Source organism: Chiloscyllium plagiosum, chromosome 25, assembly GCF_004010195.1.
Source record: "Chiloscyllium plagiosum isolate BGI_BamShark_2017 chromosome 25, ASM401019v2, whole genome shotgun sequence".
In the NCBI taxonomy this organism is placed as follows: domain Eukaryota; kingdom Metazoa; phylum Chordata; class Chondrichthyes; order Orectolobiformes; family Hemiscylliidae; genus Chiloscyllium; species Chiloscyllium plagiosum.
Genome location: NC_057734.1, coordinates 38066522 through 38075059, shown reverse-complemented (window position 1 = coordinate 38075059; position 8538 = coordinate 38066522). Strand labels below are relative to the sequence as shown.

General features: G+C 41.7%; 1 long non-coding RNA gene across 3 annotated transcripts in view; it reads right to left on the bottom strand.

Moving 5' to 3' along the window:
* Positions 1-546: 546 nt before the first annotated feature.
* LOC122562481 overlaps positions 547-8538 on the bottom strand; it is a 13696-nt gene continuing 5704 nt past the window's right edge. For 2 of the 3 annotated variants that reach the window (XR_006315328.1, XR_006315327.1), the window contains exons 2-4: positions 5969-6063; positions 5128-5173; positions 2027-2168 (exon numbers count right to left, since the gene is read on the bottom strand). This is a non-coding gene — a long non-coding RNA (uncharacterized LOC122562481). Of the gene's footprint in view, positions 577-2026; positions 2169-5127; positions 5174-5968; positions 6064-8538 lie in introns of those variants that run through there. The other variant, XR_006315329.1, reaches the window with a different exon arrangement.

Genomic DNA, 8538 nt, shown 5'->3' with positions numbered 1-8538 from the left:
AGGGGAACGGCCGCAGGGGTTCCCTGCACTGGCTGCTTCCTCCCAGTCCCCCTCACTGTCACCCATCTGTCTGCGATCTTTGTAGTTACTACTTCCCTAAAGCTCCGATCTATGACCCCTTTTGCCTCCCGAATGATCCTAGGTTCATCCAACTCCAGCTCCAGTTCCCTAACATGGTCTTGGAGGAGCTGGAGATGGGTGCACTTCCTGCAAGTGTAATCAGCAGGGACGACCATGGCATCCCTCACCTCAAACATGTTGCAAGAGGAACATTGCACTGCCTTCACTGCCATCCCTCTAAAAGTAACTTTTGTAAAAAAAAACTGGGTCTAAAGAATAGAACAAGCAAAATGCAGCACTTACCTACTTACCACAACGGGTGTTATTATTAGGTTAGAGGAGGAAGGCGGGTGAGAGGCACTACCTCTGTAGTGCCTCGGGTTCCTCTCTTGCGCGCTTTTATAGGGAAAAAACCTACCCGGCTGCCCCTCTGGTCTCCGTCACTTCCCCCTGCTGCTCAACCTACCCGGCTGCCCCTCTGGTCTCCGTCACTTCCCCCTGCTGCTCCTGCTCTTTCTGTGAAGAGAAAAAAAAAACACCGCTGCCCGCTACCGGTAAGTAATTTTAAAACAACCTGTCTCACCTTAGCTGTAGCCTTCCGGGTTCCTTTACACTCTGCTGCTGCTCGCACTCAAAATATGATTTCATGGCGACGATAATGCAGAAGATATTTTGATAATAATGAGTATTCCTTAACAATAATGAGTGTTCTAACCATCTCAAAGTTTTAGTGCAAGAAAATCAGTGAAAGGCATTTATTATTGATTACATTTCAACAGTTATGTAAGTTGTGTATACCAACATGCAAAACAAAATTAAACCAAGGCAACACTGAGTTCCCTTGTTTCATCCTCGTGATAGTAATTGTGTTTTTGCAACACCATTGCAACTACAGGTGCACCCAGATTCTTGGGGCAGCAGAAAATGTAATTTTATTTGTGCTCAAAGAAAGGTTTTAGAGAAATACATAGCATTATCTAAATCTTGCAATGTCTAATCCCTCAAAATACCTTCAAAAGCCCATATTCCTCCAACACCTTAAGTGTAAAGTCTAGGTTCCTTCACTTTTAACAACTCTTGGAGTAAACACTTAGGGAAGAAGTTTTCAAGTCTTCAAAGTCTATCTCAGTGTATCTTAATGGTAGCACATTGGTCAAGTTGGCCAAATCCTGAAGGTAGATAACACTTGTAGCATGTAAGTGTGACGTAATGATCATCTGAAGCAAGATAAAGCCCAGAAAGTTTCCCAATCTTTAGCAATGTTGTATAGGTCATTCTGCTATAACACACATTTCATTAACATGAATTTGCTTTAACACGATTGACGAATCGGGGACACTGTTTCTATAACACAAAGTTTTAAAGTATGAATTGGTTATAATGCAATTCCAGCCCCATTAGTTTAAATGGTGCTGCTATTATGTGATTTTCTGATAACATGGGATTGCACAAAAATAGAACTATCGCATTATAGCAGAACTGATTGTATGTGTGTACTCTGCCTTTAAGGATGTTTACCTTTAAGGAAGCCATGTATTATGCATATACAACATTGTGACTGTCTCTCAATGAATCTGCTGTAGGTGTGCAAGTTGCACACACAGTAATCAGTTGCACACACAGTAATCAATGCCTGCTTAATGATTTGAAATGTGTTCTACTATTTCAGATAAACTTACACATAGAGTTAGTCAATCCTTGATGAGCGATTTACTACTTGACCACTACTATCACTGAATCTCCCAGTGTTACGACACAGAAGTGAACCCTTCTGTTAATTAAATTAAACACCCAGAAAAGCTCAGCTCACCTCATAATCTGTTAAAGTGTGAGTGACAGAGAACTCTCAAATTCTACTACTTAAAAAAAATAATATCAATTTATTATTTAACTCTAAAAGTGAACATAAAACAACAATTATTCACAACTCGAAGCCCCCCTTTCTCTTAACTGCTTATTACCTGCCTCCAACTTTATAACAATATACTGTTCCACAAAACACTTACTAAAATTACATCAATTTAATTTCAAAACCATACAGTGGTTGCCGTCTTTGGTGTCTTCCTTCTTCCAGCTAAAGATCTCCCTGGGTTGTCTTTTTTCTTTTACTGCAAAAAAAGATGTTTCATATGAAAAGGTCCCTTTGATAGAGAGTGTTTCAATGTCTTGGGCCTCTCTCTCGATGGCAAAATGCCAGCCTTTTTTATATCCCCATCATTGGATCATCTCATTTATTCGATGTTGGCAAAACAATAAATTCAAAATTGATTGGGTTTTAGTATCCTGGGGCATAATTTAAACTGATTGGTTAAAGTCGAATTGTTGTCAAAACAGCAACCAACTCAGGTAACTATTTCACAGCCAAATGTTACATATTTTCAATTTTCCAGTACACTCTAAGGGTCTGTTTCCATGTTGTACATCTCTATGACTCTATGACTCTTAGTGGAGAGCAGCATTCACTCTCTCTTAAAGGTAGAGGACATGCCTTCAACTTCATAACACCAGGATTAACTTCTTTGGAGTGGGCATGAGAGGATTTCATCACAAGACAAGGGGTACCATAAACTAGAGATGATTCTACTAGGCTAATAAACCTGGACATATGGTGGAGAGCTTTAACTTTTTGTCTTACTGGCAGTGAGCTGGCCTGTAATTTGTTGGTAACCTGAAAGAAAATATTAGCTCAAACTGTGTCACAGATCCTTGGGCCAACAGCATAGATTGAAGTTCCGCATCAAGATCCCATTTAAGTCCTGACACGTAAACATGTTCAGAAGATCATTCATGACTTTTGAATTTCTGATAATTAGATTAGATTATTTAGTGTGTGGAAACAGCCCTTCGGCCCAACAAGTCCACACCAACCCGCCGAAGTGCAACCCACCCAGACCCATTCCCCTACATTTACCCCTTCAGCTAACACTATGGGCAATTTAGCCTGGCCAATTCACCTAACTTGCATATTTTTGGACTGTGGGAGGAAACCCACACAGACATGGGAAGAATGTGCAAACTCCACACAGTCAGTCGCCTGAGGTGGGAATTGAACCCAGGTCTCTGGCGCTGTGAGGCAACAGTCCTAACCACTGAGCCACCGTGCCGCCCAAATGCTTCTTTAAGTGCCTGAATGTGTATAATTTTTATAACAGCACCAATTTATCAGAATATAACAGCAAAGACTTCAGTTGCACGCTATGAGGAAAATGACAGTTTCTTAGACGTTTTCTTACACCAGCAAGGCGAGGCAGATGCTACCTCAGAGAATGTGTGAAGGTGGGTGGTTTTGTTTTGAAACCTAACCATTGTTCCAATGATCCATAACTCTGCTGAATATTTAATGATGAAGGAATTGCTTTTTTCAACATTTCCTGCAAGTTAAAATGCCTCATGTAGTTTGGTATATTTAAGTTTTAAAAGTCCCTTTAAGATAATATTTATCCTTCGAGGTTTTTGCAAAAGTGATATATGTGACAAGTGAGTCTGCAACATTTTATAATTCACTGTTACAAGTCTGTTTATGTAAATGGATTTTAGCATGCTTTGCAAAAGTGCAACATGTTAAAAATAGCATATGCAAGCCACTTGTAAACCGATGTGAGCTAACATAGTGTCATTGAGTCATAGAGAAAACTTGAACAGGTATTCCAGAATCTATTGTGAAATCTTCGACAAATTTTAAGTGGGGCGGCACGGCAGCACAGTGGTTAGCACTGCTGCCTCATAGCTCCAGAGACCCAGGTTCTATTCCCGCCTCGGGCAACTGTCTGTGTGGAATTTGCACATTCTCCCCATTCCTGCATGGTTTCCTCTGGTTTCCTCCCACAGTTCAAAGATGTACAGGTTAGGTGAATTGGCCATGCTAAATTGCCCATAGTGCTAGGTGGATTAGTCAGAGGTAAGTAAAGGGGGGTGGGGTTCTCAGAGGATCGGTGTGGACCTGTTGGGCCGAAGGGCCTGTTTCCACACTGTAGGTAATCTAATCTAATATAAGTTCACCCATGGCACCTTTGCGTACTGTAACAGTACTCCTTATACTATAATTGAATGACACAATGCAAAGGAGAGTCTGGCATTATTTGCACTTGCAGAGGAAGATCACTACCACCCCAGAGGGTGTACAGGCAAGTGATGTTCTATGAAATGATGTGAAAGGGAATGTGTGTCAGATGACTGTGCTTCAATGAGGAAAGGAAGGGAGTTCAAGAATGTGGTTCGTCAACAACTTCCCAAAAGCAATTTGGGAGGAACAATAGCTGCTAACTTTGCCAGTGATGCCAACATGCTGTCAAAAAAAAAATGAGCAAGATCTGTAACTGGACCAGCTACATCAATGCTTTTGCAACAAGGGCACGTTAATTATCAAGTACTCAGTGCTGGATAGCTCACGTACTGACCCCCTAAATCATTCCCTAAATCTGCAGGCCACATTTCAAGAGAGGGACGGATTACCTTCACTTGCCCAGATGAGTGGAGCTGCAACAATACTTGAGAAATTCAAACTGATGCAGGACGAAACATTGTACGTAATGAGTGCCATTGTGAACAGATCCGATGGACACTAGCTACAACACTGGGTGACACTGACCCCCAACATATCACACACCGTCTTATTTTAGCCGATCCTTCATCGCCTCTGCACTGTCTTAGAATACACTGACAATACTCCCATCGCAAGGACTTACAATAGCTTTTAGACATCGCATTGCAGAAGAGCTGTGATCACACTATAGGCAGCCCTGAATAAATTAATGAGAATTTTGCCAGCGATGGAGAATATTTATTCTGAGAGAAAGATTAGATAAGCTGGATGTGCTTTCCTTGGAATAGAAGGGGCTGTGGTGAGATTTAACGAAGATATATTAAATTATGAGGAGCCTGGATAGAGTGGATAGAAAGGACCAAAGAGGCCAAAAGCCAGGAGGCACAGGTTTAAAGTAATTGTTCGAAGGAATAGGTGGAAAAATGAGGAGTAATGGTTTCATCTAGAGGGTCATAGTTGGTTCAAACTCACAGCCTGAATGGTGGTCAAGGCAGAAAACCTGAGTGTATTTTGAAAATGCTTACATTTGTACTTGAGGTGTCTAGAGGGCTCTGGACCAAGGGCTGGATTCTGAAAAGGGACCAGAAGTCATTTAAGTTTAGCATGCACACAATGGACGGATCAATTTCCTTGTGAGCTGTTAACATTTCTGTTAGAAGATGCACCATCGTCTATTGTATAATATATTACTTAGATTAGATTACTTACAGTGTGGAAACAGCCCCTTCAGCCCAACAAGTCCACACCGACCCGCCGAAGCGCAACCCACCCATTCCCCTACATTTACCCCTTACCTAACACTATGGGCAATTTAGCATGGCCAATTCACCTGACCTGCACATCTTTGGAGGAAACCAGAGCAAACCCACGCAGACACAGGGAGAACGTGCAAACTCCACACAGTCAGTCGCCTGAGTCGAGAATTGAACCCGGGTCTCTGGCGCTGTGAGGCAGCAGTGCTAACCACTGTGCCACCGTGCCACCCACTGTGCCACCGTGCCGCCCACTCTTAACTGCTTCATCCAGACTTCCCCCTAAAAATATTGCACTTCCCTCTCCTTGAACAGAACCTAATTAACTATGCTCAATTGTTTACCTTGATATTTCTAAACATCCGAAGCCATTAGGATAGTCATTAACAAATTTATGAAATATTTATGACTCAGCTTTATAGCTGGTTTACTTTTTCCTGTATTTATGGTATCTTTCTAGAAGAAACAAAAAACTGATTTGATAGAGTTACCTTGAATGATATTTAATAACACTGTTATTTTGTAACTTTCACCTTTGGCTGCTTTATAAACATTGCAACCTGTGTTCAATGAGCCTCATAAAAGCTTATAGTGAATGCAAATTGAGACTTACTCCTTTTATCTCTTGGATGCTGTCTGTTGCATTGTCTAGCCTCTCGCTTTGGAAAAGAAAAGTACCAGATGAGGAGAGAGTGCAGTATTTTCCATCTGAAAGAATGTCTTAAAATGTCAATCTAAAGCAACTGAATACTATCATTATGCTGTCCCTCTAAGATATAAAAGTGGCTCAAAGGCTTTTTTTACATGTAAATTGCATGCATTTTGATGTGGAATGTGATCTTTCACTGCTTAAAATCAACAGCTCAATTTATTTTCCTCAGAGCCAGGCAAAACAAATCTTGTGATACCATTCTGGAAGAAAGCATGCTGTCTTTACTCAGTCCAGCCTACAGGTCTGTCCAGTCCCAAATCAGGTGATTGGCTATTGTGCGTTTCCTTAAATGACCTAGAAAATCTTAGTGATAAGGAGGAACTGAATATGCTGGGACTTCTAACCCTGGAGCGTGGAATGCTGAGGGGTGACCTTATAGAGGTTTATAAAATCATTCGGGGCATAGGTTAGGTGAATGGCCAAGGCTCTTTTTCCCAGAGTTGGAGAGTCCAAAACCAGAGGGCATTGATTTAAGGTGAGAGGGGAAAGATTTAAAAGGGACCTGAGGGGAAACATTTTCATAAAGTGGGTGGTGTGTGTATGGAGTAGGCTGCCAGAAGACGTGGTACAGGCAGGTGCAGCCACAATATTTAAAAAGCATTTGTATAGACATCCAGCAAGATGGCAGCAGAGTAGGACACTCTGCCCGGAGCTCCACCTGTCCTTTTCCTTTCTTTTCTTTATTTTTGTTATTAGCAATCCCTGAGCTGCACAAGGGGAAGCAAGTCCTGGAACAACGCGAGGGGAAGTGAGTCCCAGAGCAGCGTGAGGGGAAGTGAGTCCCAGAGCAGCGCAAGGGGAAGTGAGTCCCGGAGCAGCGCGAGGGGAAGTGAGTCCTGGAGCAGTGGAATTTCCCTTGGTGCAGCTGGGTGCCAGTGCAGAGCGGACTAGAGTTTGGAGTGGAGCAGGACAGTTGTTGGACTGGGGTCTGGCGCAGGTAGTCAGACCAGGTGCTGAGCTGCTGCTATTTGAAATTCTTTACCGCACTGTTATGTCAATTCTTTAACTATATTCTAATTATCTTACTTCTAACTTATTTTTTAGACACTGTAAGTAATGTTCCCACTTTTCCTTTTATTCCTCTTTTGTATCCAAGATTTGTATCTAGATACTTGTTCCTAAGATGGTGCCATTAGAAGGCAGCCATTGTAAAAACTTTTCACTGTACTTCTGTACTGGAGTACACATGACACTGAAGGATATTCTTTTACATGTACATGAACAGGAAAGGTTTAGAGGGATATGGACATAATGCAGGTAAATGAGACTGGTTAAGTTAAGCATGAACGAGTTGGGCCGAACTGTCTGTTTCCATGCTGTACAATTCTCTGAGCCACTACAGATATACACTAAAATGATGCCAGAACACCATTGCCTTTTCAATGGAATTTGGATAATTACTGTTCATTTTGCAGGAAGCACTCAACATGATAAGATTGAATAGAAAATTATGAACGGGGTCATGTGACACACTGATAGTGCCCCTACCTCTGGGTCAGAATGCCGAGGTTCAAGATCCACCTACTCCAGAGATGGGCCACAATATGTCTAAAGAGGTTGTTTAAACCAATTCAGGGAAAAACTGAATGGCGTTGAAGGATTTTATGTTATGTTGTTATCAACTGATATTTGAGCTCAACATGCTTAAGGGTGAAAGGAAGTGGGTTTATAAATGTGATTACTTAGCCACCAAAGAATTCAGTTATGCTGTTAGGGTGATCTCAACTTCTATAAATGACAAAGTGCAAGCATCCAAGTTCAGCAGGTAATAGGAAAGCCAAAAGGAAAGTTGCCCTCTATTCCAAAGGGCATAGAATACAAATTAGGGAGATCTTGCTCAAACTCTACATGGTACACATAAGATCATAACTGGAAACTGTGAGCAGCTTTCGGCCCCTTATATAAGGAAAGATATACTGGCATTTGAGGCAGTCCAGGGAAGGTTCATTCCGTTGATATTAGGTATTGGGGGTGGGGGACGGGGGGAGGGCGCTGGCGTATGAGGGGTTGAGTAGATTGGGTCTGCATTCCATTGAATGTAGAGGACTGATGGGTGACCTTGTTGATAGATAGAAGATTCATAGAAGACTTCACAACTAATCTTGGAGGAACTGTTGGGCGAAGTTCACAGCACAGAATCAGATAAGTAAGTTTGTCCAAGAGAAAGGCTGCAGTAGTGGGTACAGTGGATTCTTTCTTAATTATATGTTTTTGGAGATAAAACTCTTGATTAAACTTAAAATATAAGCCATAGCTATTAATTTAACCTGGGGCAGTGTTTGCAGAGGAATAAGACAGTGTTATTTTCTGGGTCTGTAGATTGTGAAGGAGCAAAAATGGCCTTTCCAGTGAGATGTACTTCTTGTCAGATGTGGGAATTTAAAGAGAGTTTAAGGGTTACTGTGGATTATATCTGCCATAAATGCTGTTGGATGCGAATCTTATCAGATCGAGTGGTTCGGTTGGAGAGA